Raw genomic sequence first — 13,196 nt, 5'->3', positions numbered from 1 at the left:
AACTACACTGACTTATTGAATGTCACACACGTGTATAGTTGTATCCAGCTAATGTCGATCACACACATAAAGATAGACTGACTGAAGAGTAACATGAGCTTGATATTCTAACATAATAGGTAGGCCAACTTTGGAAGAGGAAATCCATTAGCTCTACTAGTGCCCAATGACTCGAAGCCAACTACCCCCAAGATGGACATCAATCCCATGGGAATCTCAAGGCCACCTTAACCCATAGTGATGTGCCAATACACTTTGTGGAGGCACCACTAGAGAATGAAATGTATGTGAATCCCTGCATCTCCTATGACAAGGAGGGTAATCCTATACTGATAGACTCTAGAGGGTTGAGATGAAATATTTTGGACATGTGATGATGCTAAAGTGTTATGGAGTGTAGATTAAAGGTTAAGATGCATCAATTGTTATAGAAGAGCATCAGTTGCTTCCCAACTTTGAAATGCATGTGGATTCATATGAAATTAACCGTGTAAGTGCCAATTATGGATTTAGGGTAGGGAAGAGGTAGAGGTCTAGGAGGGGGCTGAAACCAACAGCCACTAGCATGTTGGACTTGTGAACATTCCATGCACATTTCATCTTGTTGCCCTAAAAATGAGCAAGCAAGCAAGGACAAGGCCAATTTGAGATGTCTAGATGTGGAGTTATACATTTGTATGTCAATTGCCCTAGACAAAAACCCTCCACTAGTATAGCAATTGTGCTATCAATACCAATTGGACTCTTTAGTGTTGAAACACCTAATGATGAAGCCACACCAATCCCACTCAACATCATGACCTGAGCCCAACCAAACAAAGCAAGCAAGTATCTCACTACTTGGACCTAGCAACTTAGATGCAACATTTGAGGGAAAAAAGAGTCAGAGAAGGAGAAGGAAAAGGGTAGACACCAAGATAACACTCAAAACTGATAGTGCCACCACACTAATTTTTTAAAAAAGTCGACAATGCAAAAACATCTGCTCCTAAGACAGTGGCAAAGGGAAACACCAAGGTTGCCAAAACACCAATTAGAAGTTGTGGACAAAGTCAAAGAACTGGTAAAAGAATTTGCACACCTACAGAATGCAAAGCCTATCATGGAGGATAAGATTAATGAGCTCTCTAGCATGAGTCCACGAGTCTCCCCTATACACTCAAGATCAAGAGGCACATCATTACCCCACTTAGTACTAGACAAGTGGAATCTAGATGCTATGGATAGATGAACTACCTAATAGCATTGGCAGAAAGGCCTTGAGTTAGAGGAAAAGAAAAATATTGGCAATTTTCTCACAACACTGATATTAACTCCTATAACTTTGCCATTAGGAGAATTGCTTAGGCAAATCCCCATGTTATGGCAAGTGTTGAAGATGTGGTTAGAAATATCCGATGGACATGAAGCAAATAACTTGCCAGACCATGGTGTAGAGATGCATATACCAGAGCTTAACCTTGAATCCATTATCTGGATACAAATGAATGCCTTTTATGAGGGCATAGAAATGCACACAATCTTATTTGTTGTTGCATTAGGTAATGCCACACTGTAAGGAATTGTGGATACAAGAGAGGAGTTAATGTGCTTAGCCCCTCAATTCTGTAAGCTGGGGGAAACCCACCAATGGAAATTGCATAGTTTAATGTCTCACTAGCAAATGGAATGAAAGACCATTCAAAGTGCTAAAATATTGGACTTTAAAGATAGGAGGAATCCAATTCTTAGTTAACTTCATGGTCATGAAGGGAGCACAGACTACAATATTCTGTGAGGTAGGCCATGGATGAGAGACACCCGAGTGATAAAGGATTGGGGTAATGGCCTAATATTCTTGGATAATAGAATAGAAGCTATTGGAGTAGAGGTGGACACTTGGAAAACCTCACTAGTTGATCTTGATGCTATCTCTACAATAGTAAAGGTTTACTCACACGAAAAGGGAGAATGTGGACCCTTGACTAAGTATTCCTTGCTTTGAGGATGAGCATGATTGGATGTATATATTGGCAACCATCGACTTGCCATTCTTAAATGATGAGGATGACTATAGGCAACCTATAAAAGTAGCTAGCAAATCCAATCGAGTCATAACTTTTGAGTTACCCAAGAATGATGCACTCCTAAGTCAAGTCAAGTACAATCAATAGCTTGTAAAGTGGTCATGCAATGAGTGCATAATTCAACACAAACCATTGATCTGTGTGGCTAAGGAAGCACTAAACTCCCTTATAGTTGGTGGGTGAATCAAAAATCACTCTAACTTTGGAAAAGTTAGTTAGTAATGCCATTTTTTGAGACCATGCTCCCTAGGATACATCCATGCTTTACCCAAAACAAGCATTTGAAGGGGCTCAATGAGAGACTGTATTGCCTACACCGTTCAAAGACTATGCAAAGTTTTCATAGGTGCTCTTCCTAACTAGAATGAACACACTGATTATCCATGAATGTTTCCAACCACTTCCTAAGCATGTCCTTGAAATGGCACACATGAGACACTGAAAGGTAGTAGGTTCATTAGTCAGCCCAAATGGCATGATTATGTAGGCAAATACACCCCATTCTCTTGAGAATGACATTTTATGCCTATAATCTGGGTGCACTTGTACTTGCTTATAGTTAGAGAAGCTATCCAAGAAACTATTTACTTCCTTCCTTGCCACTCTCTCAAGCATGTACTCAGTGTACATAATGGGGAATTGTCTCTCTTTGTCACTAAATAGACCTTTTTGTAATTTACACACACTTGAATCTTCCCATTCTTCTTCAAGACAATTACTATGGCTGATACCCAATCCGTGTGCTCAATCTCATAAATGAATCTAGCACATTCAATAGCTTATCTATTTTCTTATTCATAGCATAAGCATGCTTTGGACTCATTATGTATGGTCTTTGTTTGGCTGGTGTCATGTTGGGGGTCATAGGAATGCTGTGAGTCACAATACTCAGGTCAATTCCTTTCAACTCTTCTAAGGACCGTTAATATATCTACATACTCTCATAAGAGATTAATGAGACTATGCTTCTCTTTCTTAGTTAAGTCATCGAATATATACACGTGTTCATGCTTTGCCTAAATCCATGAATGGCACATTGTCCCATCCACCGCAATCTTCAACCAACATACATGCACTCGTAAGCCAACATGTATTTGAAACCAAAGCAAGTGTAAAAATGCTCAATCCATGAACACTCAATGGGTCTATCACCCAAAAGTCTAATTCACTATCAATGAACTTTTCCCTAATACCTTCAATGCACCACTCACTACACAAATAGAGACCCACATGGCCCCTAAACCACAAGCTCCATCACAAGCAACAAATAACAAAGACTTCAATGACCAACTCATAGCACATGCCATCATAGCTCAACAATCCAGTCAAGTCAAACCCCAACCACCCATAGGCCTTAAACCGTCTTACCAACACCGATTGATTCTCGAATTGGCATCCAATATGGCCACGAACATGGGAGATGACTTAGTGATGTATATTAGATTATTGGACTTAACTTTTACCCTATTTGCTAGAAGTTATGAATTCTTAGACCTAAGCATACTCGAGGAACCAACAAAAAATGACATACACTCTTTGCTTTGTTCTTGGGAGGAATTTGAAATCATATTCACAAAAAATCCCATGATTGCAGAGGAGTTGATTGCCATTGAAATTTCCTGAGAAAAAACCTTAAACTTGTGGTTAATCATGTCCTTCAAGAAAAGTAAAGTTCCAATGTTGCCCGATGAACTTGATGAGCTAAAACAGCTAGCTGACTCCGAATCCAATTTTCTACATAAATAGTACTCTCTTCACATCGAGGGTTGTCAAATCATGAAAAATGCAAAATAAAGATGAGCCATCAAGACTTTCAAATATGACCCCACTTACGTGGCTCCAACTTTGTTTAGAGTGATGGCCATGACACCTAATAGCCTATTAGAAGACAATATCATGTTGAATCCATACTTAGATAGGATCCTGACAAAAGAAGAACTTCATGTCGATATAGCAAAATGAATTCATGTGATCTCTTGACCAATGTCTTGACCTATATCACACATGTCGACATTCACCCACAAGACATAGACCTCCATGCTACATTGGAGTATAACCCAAACTTCTACAATTGGTTTTTGAACGACTAGAGCCCATCAAGAGCATCCCAAACACCCTTATCCCTTCATTCTTCAATCCTAGGAAGGATTCTTATCGTTTTACAAGAGGGGAGGAAGTAAGGTGAAAATTCTTTATAAAGTTCTTGCATGGAATGTATGGATTGTTTGATATGGAAAAAATTTTCATTCCTTGGTTTATACATTTCATTATTTGATAACTACTTCACTTTTAAGCAAAAATTGTCCTTCAAAGAGAACTCATTGTGAGTTGTATTATGTTAGGGATCCAAATGGCAGGACTACCATTTTTCGAAGAAGAATGGAACAAATATCACCTAACCATGGAGATGCATGTGTTCAACCATTTATGATACTAAAGCATACACAACCTAGAAGAGCTCGTGGCAACTGAGGATGCAGCCATGAAAATTGTTGAGCAATGCAATCTAGTCAGGTACCTAGAGAAGGTTGGCCAGCAAATAGATCACAATAGGTGTACAAAATTCCTATGATCCTTCGATGCCATGAAGAATTGTGGCATAGTGACAATCAAACAAGGAGATGTAACCAAGAGTGTGGAAGTGGTGCTCAAGCTGGAGTTGATTGAGAAAGCTTTAGGGTTGGCACACAAGCCAGAAAAGCGGCAAAGAGAGATGTCGTTTACCGCAGCACAGAGGAACAAAAAATGGAGCAAAAGTGTGAGAGAAATGGAAGAAGGAGACAACCAAGAAGGCACATGACAAAGAAAGGAAAAGGCATCCTGGATGGAGGTCAGACTCTGAAAATCTGAACGACGGTGTCTCCTCGAGAAAAGAAAAGAGTAAAAGCACACCATTAAATATGAAGGCGCTCTCGAATCCCGGTAAAAAGAGCACCGGGCTCACTCCCATGCCAATTGTATGCATTATGGAAACGGGATAAGTTAGAATGGTGGGAAATAGGAAAAGAGGGCCTAGGCTAATGTCCGGCCATGTAAAAAGTGGGGATGACCGCCCAAAAAGTAGTGCATGTATATAAAGTTCAAAAGTGAATGAGAAGTTCATTCTTGGGTGTGGCTAAAGCTTCTTCTTCTTCTTCTCTTGCTTCTTACCTTCTTCCTTGTGCTTGAGTGAGGGATTGAGGGAGTGTGAGGAAGTGAGGGAGTGAGTGTGTGTGAGTGAGGGATCGTGGAGAAGAAGCTCCCTATCTTCTCTCTTCATCTTTCCTTCCCTTCTTCTCTTGTCTCGTCTCACACGGCTATGGAGGATGGAGCTTGATGGAGAGGGATTGAGGCTGCTTGAGCTTGCCACAAGGATCATGGAGCTACCGGAGTGAGAGAGAGAGGAGGGAACTCAATCGAGCATCAAGGTAAGCTCACTACACCCACAAGGTAGGCATTGCACGTCAGCTATGTGAGAGTAGCCATGGCCACTCGGCTTGAAACGCTTTGATCAATAAGCGGTCCGAAGGTCTAGAGGTAGAGCTCCGTAGCTCCCCTACATTTTGGTTCCATTGTCGGGACCAACGGAATTGAGCCTTGAGTGCCACGCGCATCGTATCGAGCATGGCAGTAGGGTTTGCAGCATGAACCGGTGCTCGAGATAGTTAGGAGGATTAGGAGATTTTAATCCCTGGAGCAAGTAAGTATTTTGATTTGGTGCTGAATGTAGAGTAGGACCATCTGTCTTTATTTCTGTTTCTATTTTCTGTTGCAATAGGTTAAGGGTAGGATAGGAAAAAGAAGGGAACATAAGGGTTTTACTGTTACTGGAGACAGGGAAGTTGGGGCGCAGATTCAGACATCTGGCTGGTGGAGTGTATGAGATTAGTCTCTGAGTCTACAACAGACTGAGGGAGGTAATAAGGGGCACAACAGACTAGCGTGCCCACATTTGACACCCTATTTTTTGAGACGACTGTGAGACTGGGATCCGAGGAGTGAGCGAGAGAGGGAGAGAGCTAGGGGAGATCATGAAGTGCTGATCGATAGAGAGCCCCATCGCTTCGAGGTATGCCAGACATTTCCCTATGTTGCTCGCATTGATTTGGAAAGTGCGGCACGATTTGATAGAGTAGGCATTGACCTAAAGGCATTGTGCGCAACTTGTGGACCATCGGCCGCGCCGTCGGACCAGCCCATCCAATTCCTAGAATCGGACCAGAGCACCAGAGCTTGAATAGAAGGTGATTCACCTAGACCACAGTCCTGGGTGCCCTGGTGACATCTCTGACCCCCCCCCCCCCCCACCCCCCCCCCCCAGGGAACCCAATTTGATCTTGGAAGTTGGATACCAGACAAGATGACCGAAGATTCACCCCAAATAGCTAGACACCGGGTTGACATAATTGGGATTGGATGCAACGTTCAGCGAGACTAGCCAACTAACTAACCAATCCTGAAGCAGGATAGGGAATTCAGCAGGGTCTTTCTGTAAGAGTTTAGAGTGGCCAGGACCTGCACCAAAAGCCACATCAGGCCACAATGGGAGGCAGTGGGGTGGAGCCTGCATCAGGCATTTAGTGCATCCTCGTCTCACCTTCTGGTTTCATCACCTAGGGTGCACTACAAGGAAAGGAAAAGCCTGCTTCCACATTGAGCACTAAAAAGCACTAAGCACAAGTTCTGGATAAGATTAACGATGATTTTTAGTAACAAGGAGCTTAACAGGAAACATAATAATATCAAGGAACCCACTACTAGGAGAGGATCCCAAGGCATAGCAGGCTACTAGGGAACTCCATCTGTAGGACCCTAAGAGGACACGAAGATCCAGAGGACTGCAACATAGAGAATCGGATGCCTCTAGAGTTACTCAAGTTGATCAATGACCCAGTGAGACAGGAAGTGGAAGCAATGCCAGGATCCCAAGGTGGATCAGGAGAGGACAGACTGGACTTGGGAGAATTCCCAGTCATGGTGCAGGAGTTGGTCAACGAGTATGACTTGCTGGCCAGGACGGTAGTTCAGGGTAGGCCAGTAGAGGAAATGGTAGCGACCCTAGAAGAGGAATGAAAGGCAATCAGAAGGGCACTAGAGAGCATGATTTCCTATAACCACAAGCAAAAGGCTAGGAAACTCCAACAAGATGTGGATATGTATGAGGCCTAGAGCGTGTTGGCCCTGGCTGGAGTAGGAAAGGTAGGACCAAATGTGGAGAGAAAGCAGGCAGTGGAGGCTGACTTGTCATTAAGTGAACTTGTAGCCATGCAGCTCATGGACAACATGTCTGCTGAGCAAAGCGCGGCAGCCTTAGCCATAGCCTTACTCTTAGGATTAGGGGTCACACAAGGGGCAAAGGGGCAATCTAGGATCCCTATAGTGGCAAAACAACTGGACAAGTATGAACCTAGCAACTACCCATATAGCTTTGTGGAGCAGTTCGAATAGGTTTGTGAAGCAAACGGCCTCAGAGACCCTGCACAATGCTCCCAAGCTTTTGGGCTGTGCTTAGGTGACAAGGGGAGGGTGTGGTACACTAGCTTGGATGCAGCCGAGCTTGGGAACTTTGCCCATCTTAAGGACCACTTTATCAAGAGGTTCTCTGAGGCAGGATACTCCGACAACCTCATCGTCCACTTGATGAATGTCAGCCAGAGAGAAAAGGAGGACGTAAGAGACTATGTCACACATGTACGTAGCCTCTTCAAGAGGATCCTAGCCAATGAGCGACCTAACGAAAAGGCTGTGTCTACAGTGTTCATAAATGGAATCCGTGGCGAGGAACTCTACAAGGCCTTGGCTAGTAACTCCACACTACACAGAGACATGCTGGCTAGGGTTTTTGATGAAGCAATAAGGGTAGATGACCAGCTGAGGGAGCGAAGCATGAGGAATGCCAGTCGAGACAATGCAGGTGAGAAAGCTTCAGAGCGGTCAATGACGTTGGGTGAGAGAGAGAGCTCTAGTGCACGGGATAAGGGGAAGGGAGTCGACCAAGGCCAGGACTTGGCTGAGGTGAGAATGGAGCTTGCACATTTGCAAGAACAAATAAGGAAGCCTACGCAAGCCCACATGCAGTGTATACACTGTGGTGGAAACCACCTCCCAGCCGAGTGTCAAGATCCTAGATCTAGACCGTGTTCAAACTGCGGTAGGTTCGGACATGACACATTGCACTGCAGATTGCCCAGGAGGTTTCCGTATGCGCAACAATACAACCCTCCTTACCTAGGCAATAGGCCATCTAACTTCCTTGGCAGGGGAGCCCAGCTAGCACTCCTAGCACCAAATGACATGAGACTAGTCATCCCTAGGCTAGAGATGAACCCAACAGGCATACCCAGACCACCAGGACCCTACGTAACCCAACCACTGAGTGACGCTCCTGTTCATTATGTGGAGGAACCTAGTGAAGAAGAAAGCTACGTAAACCCATACATCTCCTATGACGAGGAAGGCAATCCAGTCCTAATGGACTATCGACTAGTGCTGGTGATGGCGCTGGGCAGAGGAAGAGGCAGAGGCTTTGGAGGACCAAGCCAGGACCCAATCTCAGTGCCCTTGGGGCTCTTTGGCGTAGAGACCTTTGGCGGAGAAGACATACCCATCCCGCTGCATGGCATGATGCAAGCGCAAACAAGACAAATAGGCATCTCACTGCCTGGGCCAAGTAACCTAGACGCAACCTCACTGGGAAAGAAAAGCCAAAGGAGAAGGAGAAAGAGAGCAGACGCAAGGATCACTCTTAAGACTGAGGAAGATACAACCTTAGTGGCAGGAAGAGGGGTCACAGACGCTGAGGCAGAGACCTCTGCCCCCAAGATGGCAGAACTAGGTAGTGCCAAGGTGGGGGAATACCCTCATCCCAGGGCGGCAACTCGAGGCTATCACCAAGGTAAAGGAGTGGGTCAAGGATGCCCAAGAACACCTTAAAGATGTAGAACCCATATTAGAGGATCTGATGGAGGTCCTTTCTAGTGCAAGCATGCCTGATTCGCCATTGCGGCCTCAATCGGGGAATGCACTAACACCACGAGAGATGCCACAAAGGCAAAACCAGGAAGAAGCTTATCAACAAGCTAGCCACGACATGTGGCCAAAGAGTGGTGACCGAGGAGAAAGCCAACTACCCAGCAACCTCCTCACCACCGTAGTAACCACCCCAGTGACCATTAATTTGGGAGACCTGCTTCGGCAGCACCCTCCATTGTGGCGAGAATTGAGGCACTGGGTGGAGGGAAAGGGGGAATATGTTGCCGCTGACTTGCGCTAGCAGGACGCAGTCATGCAAATTCCAAGCCTAGCGCTGCACTCTGCTCCAAGGTCACTACACATCAACGCTTTCTAGGAAGGCACAGAGATGCATGCAATCCTACCTATCCTAGCCTTAGGGGATGCAACCTGGAAAGGAATTGTGGACACCAGCGTAGGGGTCATTGTCTTGAGCCACGCAGTTCTATAGGCCTGGGGAAACCCACCTGTGGAAGCGGCTATGTTCAATGTTACATTGGCCAATGGAATGAAGGTCAAACCATTCGGGGTCTTAAAAAACTGGCCAGTGAAGATCGTAGGAGTGCAGTTTTCCGTAAACTTCATTGTCATGAAGGGGGTGGACTACGACATACTGCTAGGCTGAGGAATGCACGAGTGGTCGAAGATTGGGGAAACAACCTCATATTCTTGGGGAATAGGATGGAGGTGGTGAGAGTTGAGATGGACACATGGAAGACTACCCAAGCCGACCTCGATGCCATCTTGACCATGCTAAAAGGTGATGCCCAGGCGTGCAAGCACTATGGGACGCTGACCAAGTATGTTCCCTGCCCTGAGGACGAGAGGGATTGGATGCACGTCTTGGCAACCATTGACCTGCCATTCTCAGATGAGGAAGAGTTGTATAAGAAAGTGGCTAAGTCACCGAGCATGCCAGCAGAGGAGCCCACTGTGCCACTCTACATGATGGCGGGGAGCTCGTAGGATCCAGGGAGACCGGTCCCATTCCACACCCCCACGAACAAGCTCGAGCTTCAGGGAATCGTAGGGTACCTAATCATTGAACTGAAAGGAAGCAAAGCGGCTAATCTAAAGCCCGTAAAAGCGATCTCTTGGCTCGGCCTAAATGGGAATGGACCAAAGTGCACGATCTCAACCTATCATACAACTGAGCTTTAATCACCAATGAAGAGGAGATCGGAGAGGAAAACCTAGGGGGTGACAAGCACTCGGAGGGGCAAGATTCCAGTGATGAGGAGAGTATGAGCACTATCACTCGGAGACGGATAAGACCGAGGAAGGGTTTAGCATGATAGATTATGACACTGAAGGGAGAGCAATCAAGCAAATTGAGGCAGACTCTAGGCCAAAACAAGAAAGGGGTGGAAAAGGAGTCGTGCGGATGGAATGCGATAGGACCTGGCTGGAGCAGGTGGGAGCTATGGACTATGAGCATGTACAGGTGGCACAATCGCTGGTAGTCCCAATACTGAAGGCGGAGTCACCTACTGAACTACGACCCCCAGGTGAAACCCCTTCCTCAAGCGAGGGATGCGAGTTTAACTCAGAGTCTGAAGTCAGTACAGAGAGTGATCCCGAAATACCCCAACCCCCTAATGTCAGACGCACTAAAGGGGACTTGCCAGTCCATTTAAGGCAAAAGAGGATTAAGGAGGGGACCAGGAAGCAAACTAGAGACTCAGAAGGAGAGAGGCAAAAGAAACCACAGGACCTACCCAAATGCTTCATAAAGTTTAAGAAGGGTGATAGAGTGGTGGTTCTGTTAGGAGCAAAGAGACAAGGGCAAGCCAGGGAACCAATTGAGGGACCTGCCAGGGTCAAGGAAGTCGACCTGGCAGAGGAGGGCAAGAAACCATGACCCGTGTTCATTGCTGACGACCTGACCAAGGAGAAGGAGGCTAGGCTGGTTTCTCTCCTGTGGGAGTATATTGATGTGTTCGCCTGGTCCTTGGAGGAACTAAGAGGAGTCGATCCTAGGGTTGTGACCCATAACATTCCCATGGTCCCAGAAGCGATGCCAATGAAGCAGAGACCTTATCCTATGAATCCCAAATACGCTCATGCGATGAAGGAAGAGATCGATAAGCTCATGAAGGCGGGATTTATATATGAGATCGAGCACACAGATTGGGTATCGCCCGTAGTGATAGTTATGAAAAAGAATGGCAAGATTCGAGTGTGCGTGAATTACAAGAAGGTGAATGCCGCTACGAAGAGAGATAACTACCCTTTGCCATATACCGAGCACATTCTGGAGAGAGTAGCAGGCAAAGAAGCTTACAACTTTCTGGATGGATTCTCAGGCTACAATCAAGTGCAAGTGCATCCTGACGATAGGCACAAGACTGCCTTCACCACGGAGTAGGGTGTCTTTGCCTACATCGTTATGCCCTTTGGGTTAATGAATGCTCCTGCAACCTTCCAATGATTAATGTGCACAATCTTCAAGGATATGCTGCAACGCAAGCTGAAGAGTTTGAGGACGACCTATGTGCGTACACTCCAGTTGGGCCGAACACTTAGAGAGGCTGGGAGCCGTCTTCGAACGGTGCCGACTATACAAACTCTCGCTGAACCCCTTAAATTGCCAGTTCTGGGTGAAGCACGGATGCATCCTAGGGCATGTAGTGTCATGGAATGGCATTGCCACTCACTTTTCAAAAGTCAGGGCCATTACCGACCTCCCACTGCCCACCAATTACAAGGGCGTCCAGTGTTTCTTAGGCCGCACAGGATACTACCGACGCTTTGTACTAAACTACGTGCTGATTGCTAGACCATTGTACAAGCTACTGATTGTATTCGAGTGGACTGAGGAATGCCAATGCGTGTATGAACAGTTAAAGAAGGCCCTCACCACTGCACCCATCTTACGAGCCCCAGACTGGAGTGTAGCATTCCATGTACACATAGATGCCTCCAAATTTTCCATCGGAGCCGTTCTCTGCCAACCTGGTGAACATAGTCTTGATTACCCCGTGAACTTTGCTAGTAGACAGCTCACCGAAACAGAAATGAACTACTCCACTACAGAAAGAGAAGGGCTAGCCATGGTGTTCGCCATGGAGAAATTTAGGCATTACCTGTTGGTCACACCCTTCATCTTTTGCGTGGACCATCAAGCCCTGTTGTATCTCATAAACAAGCCATGCGCCACAGGCCACATAGCAAGGTGGTTACTTCTCCTGCTAGAGTTTGATTTCTCAGTGACTGTGCGTAAAGGGAAGTAGCACTACATGGCGGATCACATGTCCCACATACCCACTGGGGAAGCTGCTGGCCAAGGCATCCCTGAGACGATTTACTGGACGCGCACCTCTTTGACCTGTCTAGCGAAGGGGACTTGTTTAGAGCTGATTTGACACCCTACTAGGTAGACGATGTTGTCCAAGTGTTAGAAAATGGCTTGCCAGAGAAAGCCAGGCTAAGGAGACTCATCTTAAAAATCCAGCCATACCAATTAATTGCTGGCCAACTCTATAGGTTGGGACAGGATGGGCTGTTACGTAGATGTGTGTGCAAGCACAAGATGCATGATGTATTGAGAGAGGGGCATGGCGGGCATTTTAGTGGGGACACAACTGCCCATAAGCTATTACAATCCCAACTTTGGTGGCCCACCCTATTCCGCAACGCCGCTAAGTTCGTCAAACACTGTGACGAATGCCAGAGGACTAAGATACCTATGTGCAAAGATAAGATGGAGTTAACCCCCATAATAGCTCGACGGCCCTTTGAGAAATGGGGCATTGACTTCATCGAACCTATTAGTCCAGCGGCTCAATAATCCCAAGCGCACTACATCATTGTGGCAATGGACTACCTGATGAAGTGGGCGGAGGCATGAGCCACCAGAAGGAACGACGCTAGGACCAGTGCGAAGTTCCTATGGGAAGACGTCTTTTCACGGTTTGGGTGTCCAATCGAACTAGTGAGTGATCAAGGTGCACACTTCATTAACGAAGTAATATCCCACCTGCTCTCAACCTTTTTAGTCATTCATAGAAGGTCTTCCCCCTACTACCCACAGGCAAATGGCCAAGCAGAGTCCACAAATAAAATCCTGGTCAACGTGCTTACTAAGGTAGTATCCACATCACAAAGAGACTGGGATAATAAGCTGATGGCTGCCTTGTG

This window comes from Lygodium microphyllum, chromosome 3 (genome assembly GCF_053477565.2).
Source record: "Lygodium microphyllum isolate KBCC chromosome 3, Lygodium_microphyllum_v1.1.10, whole genome shotgun sequence".
Taxonomy (NCBI): domain Eukaryota; kingdom Viridiplantae; phylum Streptophyta; class Polypodiopsida; order Schizaeales; family Lygodiaceae; genus Lygodium; species Lygodium microphyllum.
Note: the sequence above shows the minus strand (reverse complement) of the source record.